We start from the raw sequence: 12,131 nt of genomic DNA on the forward strand, positions 1-12,131 counted from the left end.
GCTCGGGAAATGACATGTTTTTATCGATATCTCGCGATCCGCGCGCAGTCACCATGTCAAATATCGACCGTTGGCATTAAAAAAATGTGTTTTAAAAATGTTACCAAGTGGGAGTGCCTCTTTAATAGTGATTTAAAACCAGGCCTAAAATAAAAGTCACATTGTGGGCAGGTTTTCTTTCCATGAATTTACTGTGTTTTAGTAAGACCTTGGTAACTTACGTTCGGCACTTCTTTCCCAATGCTGTTTTCCATCATTGAAAAATGTCCTCCTTTTCCAGATGCCAAGCGTTTAATTGGTCGTCAGTTTGAAGATAAAGTAGTCCAGCAAGACATTAAACTATGGCCATTTAAAGTGATTGGTGACAAAGGTAGGCCAATGATCAAAGTACAGTACAAAACTGAAGAAAAAATATTCCACCCGGAAGAAATTAGTTCCATGGTTCTTCACAAGATGAAGCAAATTGCTGAAGCATATCTTGGAAAGGTGTGTTAAAGGTCTATGAGCTGCGATTCTGCGAACTTTGTCTAACCTCAAGATACTTCCACAAAATTTGCAATCTGCTAATTAAACGATACAGTCATCAACTATGCTACAACAGAACAGGCAAGAAATTTAAGTGATGTATGTTTTTTTAAATTTACCGCCATTTTCAAAATCTTGCCATGTTATGTGAAAAAACGGAGACTTTTTTATCAAAGTCGAGTGAATCCCTCTCCCTTTTTAGAATTTTTCTTACTGAAATCTTTCAATTTTAGTTCCACTTGAGTAAAAATCTCTGAGAACATTTCTATAAACTGATTTTAATCTAATTATCATGACGATAAATGTCATATCATGACACCGACGAGTGCAAAACATTAATTTAACGGCGGTGGAAGTTCAAAAATCCCGCCATGTAACACCCAAGTTTACCTCAGGAACCTGCGAGCAATGATGAGTCAGTGTATCTTGGACAACCATACCCGACTTCATCGATATTACGGACAGGCAAACGGGGCATAATATTGGAGTAGCTACAATAATTGTAGCCCATGGGCCATGCGCAGGTTTTCTGTGGTTTTGGCTGTTTAGTGTTGGCCCGTTGGCGCTACACAACCAACACTAAAGGGAAAGTGGGCGCAGGGTTCGTGGGTAAACTGCGTACAATGCTGTATGTTCCCGGTGTTTAATCTAAATATCAAATCATGAAAATAATGCAAAAAATTGCAGCTCGTGTGACTTTAATACTGATTACAATTCAGAGGCATTGAACAGACAGTATAATAATTTAAAAGTAAACTTAATAAACGAGAGAGCACGGTGGTATGTCAAAAGATAGTCTTGTAGAATGTACTGTAGTTTTTTCTGTCAAATTTCAGCAGACAGTATAATAAGGTAAACAGATTTTCACGAATGACACAAATAAGCAATAGAAATAGGTATCTAGGCCCATACAGGCAACATTGGAACATTATTATTGAGAATATGAACCCCTACTTTTCTTGAAAATATCTTAATATTTGCAAGAGATGTCATTTCTCAAAAGCAAATAATAAATTCTGTACAGGAAATATTATTTTGAGTTAACTTTTTGTAAAAACTTAAAAACAAACATTCAGCTTTAACAGAATACAGTAAAATTTAGCATAAAATAAAACAATTTTCTCCTCAAACTCATTGTTATTTCGTACAGCACAAGTAAAATTGTACAAGAGTACCAACTCAAACTTTTAAGATTTTTTTTCTCAGCATGAACTGTTTTTCTTAATTGGCGATATACCCCTTTACGATTTTAGCGTAGCAAAATCTAAATTGTTTGAAGAAAGTTTTATTATCCTAGAAAAAACATTGTCTCAGGGCCAGCAAATTGTCTCAGAACAGCAAACTGAACAACATTAATTTTTTTTTTTTTGAGTGAAATTATTTTTTGAAAACAGAAAAAAATCAATTGCTTCGTGGTATACTTTCTACATTTATGTATGAGTAAATCTTTGGTAAAACTAAACTCTATTGAAAGAATCAGTCAAACTCTTCTTTAAGGCGCAATTAGCACATTTGTATGAGGGCGCAACTATACTATTATGCATAGCAAACTCTTTCAAATGCGACTGAGTAACACTTTCATGGTTCTGGAGGAAGAGTAAAGCACTTTTTCCGACGAGAGCAAAACATTAATTAACGGCGGTGGAAGTTATAAAAATCCTGCCATGTAACACCCAAGTTTACCTCGGGAACTTGCGAGCAATGATGAGTCAGTGTCTCTTGGACAACCATACCTGACTTCATCGGTGTTATGGACAGGCAAATGGGGCATAATATTAGATTAGCTGCAATAATTGCAGCCTATTGGCCATGCGCGGGTTTTCTGTGGTTTTGACTGTGTAGTGTTGGCCCGTAGGCGCTACACAACCAACACTAAAGAGAAAGTGGGTGCAGGGTTCATGGGTGAACGGCGTAAATGCTGTATGTTCCTATTGTATATGGCGATGGTGTAGGAGGCCGTATAACGTCGGGAACACACAGTACTGTACAGGTCCATGGGCTTCAATTATTGCAGCTAAATGTTAAGTTGCCGCACAAGCGAGATGACTATGAAGGAAATGAATCTGCGGGATCTAGTGGGGCTACAATGAATGGATCATTGTAGTTACTTTGTGTGAAATACATGGCGAGACACCGGTAAATCGATAGTGCTTCGATGTTGGCCGTATAACAGGGGTCACGAAAGAACGGTTTAATGTTTAAATGATTTGTGCGATGTTTCGGGAACAAACTCTGTTTTTTTTAACATTTACCAGTGTCAAAGATCATTTTCTCCTTGAAAAAAAAATCTTTTAAGAAATAAAACAGTCCCTAAAGGTATTGTGGCAAGTTTTATGCACGTTTAAGGTCTATTTTTCAAAATTTCAGTGAATAGTGCTGAATTTATGTAACATAATCAGGAATCCAAAGGTTCTCGAAGATTTTTACAAAATGGAAATTTCCTGAATCAAAACAAATGTGCGTGGCTGGCAAACGGCAGACCTGCACAGTTATAGACAATGAACATAACATGAACATGATGATTTGCATTATTATTCGTGAGTGACAGAGAGAATGGCAACACAGGCTAATTTTTTTGTTGGCTGATCTGCTAGTAATGGCTTGAGTAATTCTTTCTGCTAACAACACTTTGTTATGTGACGGCCTTCAATAAACCATGTTAAACTCCATGAATAAACTACCGTCACATTCTTCGTAATTCACATCTCATCGATATCGTTAGCGCTGCACACCAACAACACAAAGATGGTCTGCTCTTAAGACTAATGTTCCATAACAAAAGGAAGTGTAATGCAAGAGAGTAGTAAAGATACAGTATACACATTTTGGAAGTTAGAGGGCCTTTATGAGAAGATACAGAACATTTCGGTAAGTTAGGGGCCCTTTTTTTCCATCATTAGGAAACGTACTTCATTTCACATGCTAGGGGCCCTCATTAACCAGCCTCTCCCATTGGTTCATTTAAATGCCGCAAGGGATATTGGGATAGCAATGTGCTTTCAACACGATTGGAACTATTTTGGGAAAATTGGATGAGAGTAATATTAGGAAAATGTAATGAAATCGAAATTTTACAGCCGAAATTTTACAAAATGATAGAATAGTGTAAAATTTGAAATATAGTTCTCATCTAAAAAAACAACGAAAACACAATGATTATTGCATACCTCTTTCATCGGATTCATTTTATGATAACATGTTGATTTTTGTGTAAATGTACCGAAGAAACGAGACAAATGCTTTAAAATTTCTCTATTTGACGACTTTTGAGTCAGGGCACTTTTGAAATGCCCCTGACTTTTTCGTGAATTTTAAGGCTTCATAAACATTAAATTGAGTCAGGGCACATTTTAAATGACCCTGACTGACATAACTCTAAATCAATCAAAAGACTTCATTTTCAACGGGTCGAGGCAAAGTGACAAACTGAGATTAGTACTAGTGTTTCAGTAATGAAGAAACTATAGACAAGCTCACACATTTTCATTCAAATATAAATATTGTTCATATGTCTTGAACAATATTGCATTAGATACTATCATGCGCTGATTCTTACCCATAAAATTTCAACAGCATCATAAATTTTGAATAAAATTTGAAAGATGATAAGCAAATATGGGGTAATATTAGACAAATTTCTAAAATTCTTGAGAAATTGCGCCTATCCAATAATCCCAAATTAGTTCCAATCATGTTTTTCCTGATTGGTCAGTTGCTTAATATATCCTAAAATGAGGGTATATAGTTCTGAGAGGGCGATCTAAGGGCCCTCACAACTATGAGCTGAACAAGAAATGTAGGAATGTGGCACACAGGTTTTTGCTCCAGAAGTTAAAAGACTTGGGAAAGTAGCGTACTATCCGCCCGTGACTTTATGAAGATAAGTCCTTTGACTGTATTTCGGAGCTTATTCACAGCAGGGGCAGTGATGTACACCGTCATATGGCAGTCACATTGGATACGAGCGAGTTCTTCCTGACTTTGTTGCAAATAACTGGACAGACAATCTGACAGTAATAAATTGCTGTGTCAGTTGATACGAATCGTTCGTCTACTGTCTGAACAACATCAATCAAGTCAATCATGGATGCAAGACTACAACATCCATTCACTGCTCTCATATGTGGACCCAAAAGACAGGTAAAACTGAATTCATCAAATGACCGCTGAAGGAACGGAAAACTATGATTTTTCAGTCTCCTGAGCGTATGGTCTGGTGCTATAGAGATTACCAACTTGCCCATACGGAACTGGCTGCCCTTATTCACATAGCATTCATTTTGTTGAAGGCATTCTTGAAGAGTTGGACAGTATATTTTCCCCTCACCAATCTAACTTATTGATTATTGATGATCTGATGTCAGAAACTGGACATGACAAGAGAATTACCAATTTGTTCACCGAAGGTTCTCACCATCGTAATCTCTCTATCATGCTTATCTTACAAAATCCGTTTCATCAAGGCAGAGAGACTCGAACCATGAGTCTGAATTCACATTATCTGGTCTTGTTTAAAAATCCAAGAGACGGATCACAAATCACTCACTTAGCCAAACAGATGTACCTGGGACACACCCTCTTCTACCAAGACGCTTCACCAATGCCTCCCATGAACGCTATGGTCATCTCCTCATTGATCTGAAACCCAACACACCGGAAGTCCTTCGCCTGCGCACGAACATTTTCGATGAGATACTTCCTTTGTTTACGCCAGGAAACATAAAATAGACATGATGAGATGAAATGTCCTCATTTCATCATGTCTCAGCGAATGAGAAAACATGCTCATTTTCTCTCTGTCAACAAGACCAATGAAAAACAGGTGTGGGATACTCTGTACAGTGACAATGAACAGAAAACGGTGAAATTCAAATCTGTGTCGAAAAGGATCTCCAATCGTCCACGTCTTTACAAGCTGAAAGATTTTGATGAGGAGGAATTAGAAGGTACTTTCTATGAACAAGAGCTACAAAAAGTCGTCAAGAAAGAGGACGTCTTCACAGTGGAAAAAATACTCAAAAAAGGAAAGAGAAAGGACAAGGCTGAATATCTGGTCAAGTGGTAGGGTTGGCCATCCAAATTCAATAGTTTGGTCAGAGATCTGGCAAAACTATAAGAGGGGTGACTCTGTCCGGACAGTCACAGCCTGACCCCACTTTCATCATGGCTGAACATCCGTTTTTCATGACGCTACTGAGCAATGCAGCCATGGACGTTTTCCCAGACAATGCAGTGACAGGCTACACTGTGAAATTACCCTTGCCACATTTCTCTGTGGGGCAACTGGGAAGTGGCATTGATGGACATACACTACCCTTTCTTCTGGTACAATGTGGTCGAGGGCAGAAACTTGCCGGCGTACAAAATTCAAGACCATAGAAAAACACTTGTCAAAATACCTGCAGGTTACTACGATAATTTGGAAGATATTGACCACTCTGAGAGAGAAAGGTTTACCCAACAACATCCATTGACTTTTGAAAAGTAACCGCTGATGTGAGTGAGGGTACCAGCCTCTACTTTCTATCAGGTCTGGCTGTAATCATGGGATTTTATCCCAATAGCATCCTGATGCAGAAGAACGATGCATCTTTCATGATCAATGTTCGAAACCCCTCTTCTCTGTATGTGTATTGCAACCTAGTGGACGACCAGTGGCCGGAGATACCTTTTGCACCCCTGTTGAGAATAGAAAATGTGAAAGGGATCCATGGACAGATGATCAACCGCAACTTCCGCACGCCATTCTTTCTTCCCCTGAAAAACGCAAATTTGATACGGTAGAAGTCTACATAAGAGACGACATGGGTCAGAAAGTGCCATTTCAAGGTGGGAAAGTGATCGTGACACTAGCCTTCAGAAAACGACGCCCTACACTATTGTAGCCTGAACCATGCCGTATAGACGTAAAATCTATGAAAGCAACACACAAGAAGTTTTATTTGGATCAGGTGGGAAATGAAGGAGCAGCCGTGCAGAGAGGATATGGATCGGGCGGTATTTTGGGAGGCCTCTTCCCTGCAGGCACACGTACTGCTCAAACAAGGTGCCAAAGTCCTAGGGAGACACACTAGACAAAATGCTTGATATGCGCTTAGCATATTTACGTATATTGATGTATATGGAACAGAATACTAATCGCATATGCAGCTTACATCTTTGTATATGGAACATTCCAATACATTGATGTGCGTAGCGTATTTCTATGCAGATCATGAGTATACGTAATGCAGATCTTTGCACACTAAGTGAACACTGTAGTTTTGCATTTTATTAGCTCCGCTGTCAGCGACACGGAGCTTATCAAATAGGTTGATTTTATGTCATCGTCCGTCGTCCGTTGTCGTCATCCGTTGTCCGTTGTCCATTGTCCTTCGTCGTCCGTCAACAATTGCCTTCTCCTCTGAAACCGCAAGTCCAATTGCTTTGAAATCTTCTATGCAGTTCACTTAGGGTGACCTCACATAATTTTGTTCAAATCGTGGTGAAATTTGCATATTTGTATTTTGGGGGCATTTTTTGGTGTTTTTGTAAAAACATCTTCTGTGAAACTGCGTGTCCGATTGCTATGAAATTTGATATGAAATTTTCTTAGGGTGACTTCAGTCAGATTTGTTCAAATCGTGGTGAAATTTGCATATTTATATTTTTAAGGCAATTTTTGTCATTTTTGGTAAAAATCTTTAAAAATCTTCTTTTCCAAAACTACCAGTCAGTAGCTTTGATATTTGGTACATTCGTCCCTATGATGATCTATTTCAGATTTGTTCATTAATATGCAAATTTGCATTTTTAAAGCAATTTTTGCCATTTTTGTCAAAAAATATATTTCTCAAAAAGTACTGTTCGATAGCTTTGAATATTTCGTATACAGGTTTCTATATGTAAACTAAGTAATATGTATTGATTTTCTGATGGAATTTGTAATTTTGTATTTTGGGGGCGATTTTTGCCATTTTTGGTCAAAAATGTGTATTTCCAAACTACTCATCTGATAGCTTTGAAATTGGTATACAAGTTTCTACCGATGAACTTAATGATTTTTATTAAAATCATGTGGTAATCTGCAATTTTGTATTTTGGGGCAATTTTGTCCATTTTTGGTCAAAAATGTGTATTTCCACAACTACTCATCTGATAGCTTTGCAATTAAGTAAACAGGTTCCTACAGATAACTTTAATGATATTTTTGATATTATGATGAAATCTTCAATTTTGTAATTTTGGGGCAATTTTGCCATTTTTGGTCAAAAAATGTGTTTCTCAAAAAGTACTGGTCTAATAGCTTTGAAAATTGGTATACAAGTTTCTACAGATGAGATATTTAAAATATATTGAATTTCTGATGAAATCTGTAATTTTGTATTTTTGGGGACAATTTTTGCCATTTTTGGTCAAAAAATGTATTTCCAAAACTACTCACCTGATAGCTTTGAAATTTGGTATACAGGTTCCTGCAGATGAACTTAATGATGTTTATTAAAATAATGAGGTATCTGCAATATTGTATTTTTGAGGCAATTTTTTCCGTTTTTGGTCAATAATGTGTATCTCTACACTACTCATCTGATAGCTTTGCAATTTGGTATACAGGCTCCTACAGATCACCTAAATGATATGTTTGAAATTATGATGAAATCTCCTATTTTGTAATTTTGGGGCAATTTGGCTAATTTTGGTCAAAAAATGTGTTTCTCAAAAAGTACTGTTCTGATAGCTTTGAAATTTGGTATACAAGTTTCTACAGATGAGATATTTAAAATATATTGAATTTCTGATGAAATCTGTAATTTTGTATTTTGGGGGCAATTTTTGCCATTTTTGGTCAAAAAATGTGTATTTCCAAAACTACTCATCTGATAGCTTTGAAATTTGGTATACAGGTTTCTATAGATGAACAAAATAATATTTATTGAAATAATGATGAAATCTCGAATTTTGAATTTTTTAGGGCAGATTTCTCCAATTTTTGGTCAAAAAATGTTTTCAAAAAGTGCAATTTTTATTTTGGGGGGCAATTGTTGCCATTTTTGGTTTAGAAAATTTAATTCTCACAAAACTACTCATCAGATAGCTTTGTTGACATGTTCTTAGGGATGATTAGATGTGATATATTCAAAGTATGATGAAATCTTCAATTGTGTATTTTTGCAGCTCGTTTTAGCCACTTTTTTCTGGCCACTGCATCGAGCTATTAAAGATTTCCACCTTCTTTATCAACATGTGTCAAAATATTATTCTCTACATAAACACAGTGAAGCTATATCGGCCGCTAGGTCGCTTGTTAGCATACGTACTGTATACTGAACCGTATTTTTCGCATATGTATCTAGTCATTATCTGTGTATATATTTTTGTATATCAAGCAGTTAGCCCAGTGACAGATGTTGAAAATGGGGCTTAACATTGCAGGTGATGCACTCAGTGGTCGTAATATCAAGCACTCGGCAAAATGACAGTTGGTGGAAGCCAGGAAATAGTTTGATGACAGGCAGGGGTTCCAGATACTCAGTTCCCCAAGGCGGCGGTATAAAACGTAAAACTCCGAAACGAAGAGTCATTTCCTCCAAAGCCAAGCGAAAGAGAAGATCTCCTGACATGTTTGACTAAAATGGCATTTCTTCACGAACAATCCTGCGAGTGTACCAAGAGTGTACTTGACTTGTTCACAGTTCCTCCAACGCATGCCAGTGTGGAAAGAGGGACCACATGGGAAGAAGCGCATGTGATTTTGGGTTCAGGGAATGACTACATCGATCTGTCCTGAACACTCCTTCTGATCAAGGCCAAGATTACAAAAGCTGATGGTACTAACCTCGGTGCAGATGCAGCAGTGGGTCCCGTCAACTTGTGGCTCCATTCACTGTTCAGTCAGATGGATGTACACTCAACTGGCAAAATGATATCCAACCCTTCCCCTACTTACCCCTACCGAGCGATGTTGGAGACCTTGTTGAATTATGGTGAGGAGGCCAAAGACACCCATATTGCTCAGCCCTATTCTTCAAGGACTATCACTTGAAAATGGATGAAGTGGACCCCACTAAAGAAGGTGGAGAAGTGAACAAGGGACTGAAAAACCGATATGCCTTCACGTCGGGCAGTCAAGTTGTCGATAAGGTAGGACCCATCCATTCTGATCTCTTCTTTCAGCCAAAGTATCTAATGAATGGTGTCGAATTACATCTCAAACTCAATATAAGAATGAATGCCTTCTCCCTTGTGAGCTCTGCAGAAAATCCAGGCTTCAAAGCTGTAGTCACCGAAGCCACACTACTGGTCAGGAAAATAAAACTCAGTCCATCAGTACAGCTGGGCCATGCAGAAGCTTTAAAGCAGGGACCGTCCAAGTATCCCATACATCGTTGTGTGATGAAGGTTCTGTCTATTCCTGGAGGCACCATGTCCTTCAACAAAAACCACATCTTTCTGGGACAGCTACCTAAACGTGAAGTCTTGGGTCTGGTGGACAACGATGCCTTCAACGGTTCATACAAGAAAAATCCTTTCAACTTCAAACATTACAGCATGACGTCGCTGGTCCTTAATGTCAGTGGAAAGCAAGTTCCGAGCAAACCCCTGAAACTGGACTTCACCAAAGCTGGTGGTCAATCATTCATCATGGCCTACTATTCCCTGTTTACTGGGACTAATAAAATAGGCAGGGATGAAGGAATCAACATCAATCGCTATGAATACGACAATGGATACACACTGTTTGCATTTGATCTCACACCGGACTTGTCTGCCGATGGAGGACATTTGAACATGGTCAAAGAAGGCAACCTGGGCATCGAACTGCAGTTCAGACAAGCCCTGCCAAATGCTTTGAATTTACTCGTGTATGGCGAACTGGATAACATCATTGAAATCGACAGAGACCGCAACATCCTCTTTGATTACTGAAGTTGATTCCTCGACTCCAGTGAAAGATGGACACATTAAAATTGAAAGAGATCTTGAGTACAGACCGATACACTGCATCATCTTTTGGCGGGGTGAAACCATCAGACCGATTGCCTAAGACCAGACTAAAGTCCTATCCTGCTGCCTTTGTGGCCAATGTGGACCCAAATACCCAACCAGGGAAACACTGGGTGGCTTTCTATTTTGCTGATAGCAACCGTTGTGAATATTTCGATTCGTACGGACGTCCACCCCAACATGACACCTTTCAAGGCATTCCTGAAAAGGAACTCTCTCGACTGGATCTACAACAGACAAAGGCTCCAGGGACCTCTTTCTTCAGTTTGTGAACAATACGTCCTTTACTATCTGCTACATCGTTGCCGGGGATGGTCCATGTCGAACATTGTGAAGGACTGATGAGGACTTGACTTTTAATGACTTTCTCGTGAATGATTTCATTGAAAAATTGACTGGTGTTGATTTTGACATTTATGATGTTAACTTTTTACAGACTCGTTTGACTTAGAAGTCATATTCATTACATTGTTACTAGTTCTGTGTTGGCTTTCCTGTTGGTGTTCAATAAATTTTCAAACTTGTTCAATTGAAAATACAAAGCATGTGCGTTTGTGTTTTTTCCTCAAGGATGTTTGGCATAAAGGGAGGGATGGGAGGGGCAATAAATCATACTCATTAGTAAAACAATCATACCTCGCTAGCTCACAAGAGATTAGACAGACAAGATATTCGTTTTTCATTTTGAACAGTAACAGTAAATTTTATTTTCTCAAGTTAACAAAATTTAACAAGGCAAAAACATGAAACACAACACTATTTTTATTGCAAGTGTCTTCAGTGTCCTTGGCAAACTTGTAATGTCCGAAGGAAAACACATATCAATTGAAGGAAATTGAAATGATTAACTGCTTGCAGAACTAATTTGCAACAAACTGCAGGCGATCATGTCATTGCACAAGACCATTCCATACATAGACAGACTGTCCGATAGAGCTTTAAAACATCTTCAGGGTCTTCACTCCAGCGGTAGTACAACAACTCCATGAGGTCATCAGATCAAGTAATCCAAGGGGAACATTATGATCCAGGGTGGATGTAACACAGTTCAGCCATGGCAAGAATAGATTTCTGCCACAGCAAGCATGTTGATTCATTTGGCAGCATCCATAAAGTACTTGATGATGACTTCTTCGTTGACCTGCAGGGTATCGCCATAACTACAGGCACTCATGTCTCTCTGAAATGGGTAGTCTTCTCGGCACCCTTCACAGTTTTTCGTTGATGATGACATTGACTTGGTCCAGCATAAACTTGGCGACGACATATTTTGCCACTCTTCTTGCTACTTTCCTGTCCAAGTCATTTGGCATATCGCTGAAGGAAGGCTCTGAAAAAGGGATGAAAGACGGTTTGTGAGTACCAGTTCAATTGCTCGTCAGTGTCTTGGCAGCCTCATCAATACCCTGCACAATACTTTTCAGTCAACTCCACTGATCCAAATTCAAATTGATGCCCTTATTTGTCGGTATCAGTTCTCCTGTGTCGGGTTTTTTGAAGAATTCACGTATCCCCACGTACACATTCCCTTGTACATATGTCACACTCACAATCCGAGCTGACGTCTCTGTGTCACACAGAAGAAATCTCAATTGTCTCTCACCTGCTTGACTGGTTGCGCC

At 38.6% G+C, this 12,131-nt stretch overlaps 1 pseudogene; it reads left to right on the forward strand.

Moving 5' to 3' along the window:
* Positions 1–12,131, forward strand: part of LOC139118810 (heat shock cognate 71 kDa protein-like) — a 113,355-nt pseudogene that overhangs the window by 26,319 nt on the left and 74,905 nt on the right.

The sequence above is a fragment of the Ptychodera flava genome, chromosome 19 (genome assembly GCF_041260155.1).
Source record: "Ptychodera flava strain L36383 chromosome 19, AS_Pfla_20210202, whole genome shotgun sequence".
Lineage (NCBI taxonomy): Eukaryota > Metazoa > Hemichordata > Enteropneusta > Ptychoderidae > Ptychodera > Ptychodera flava.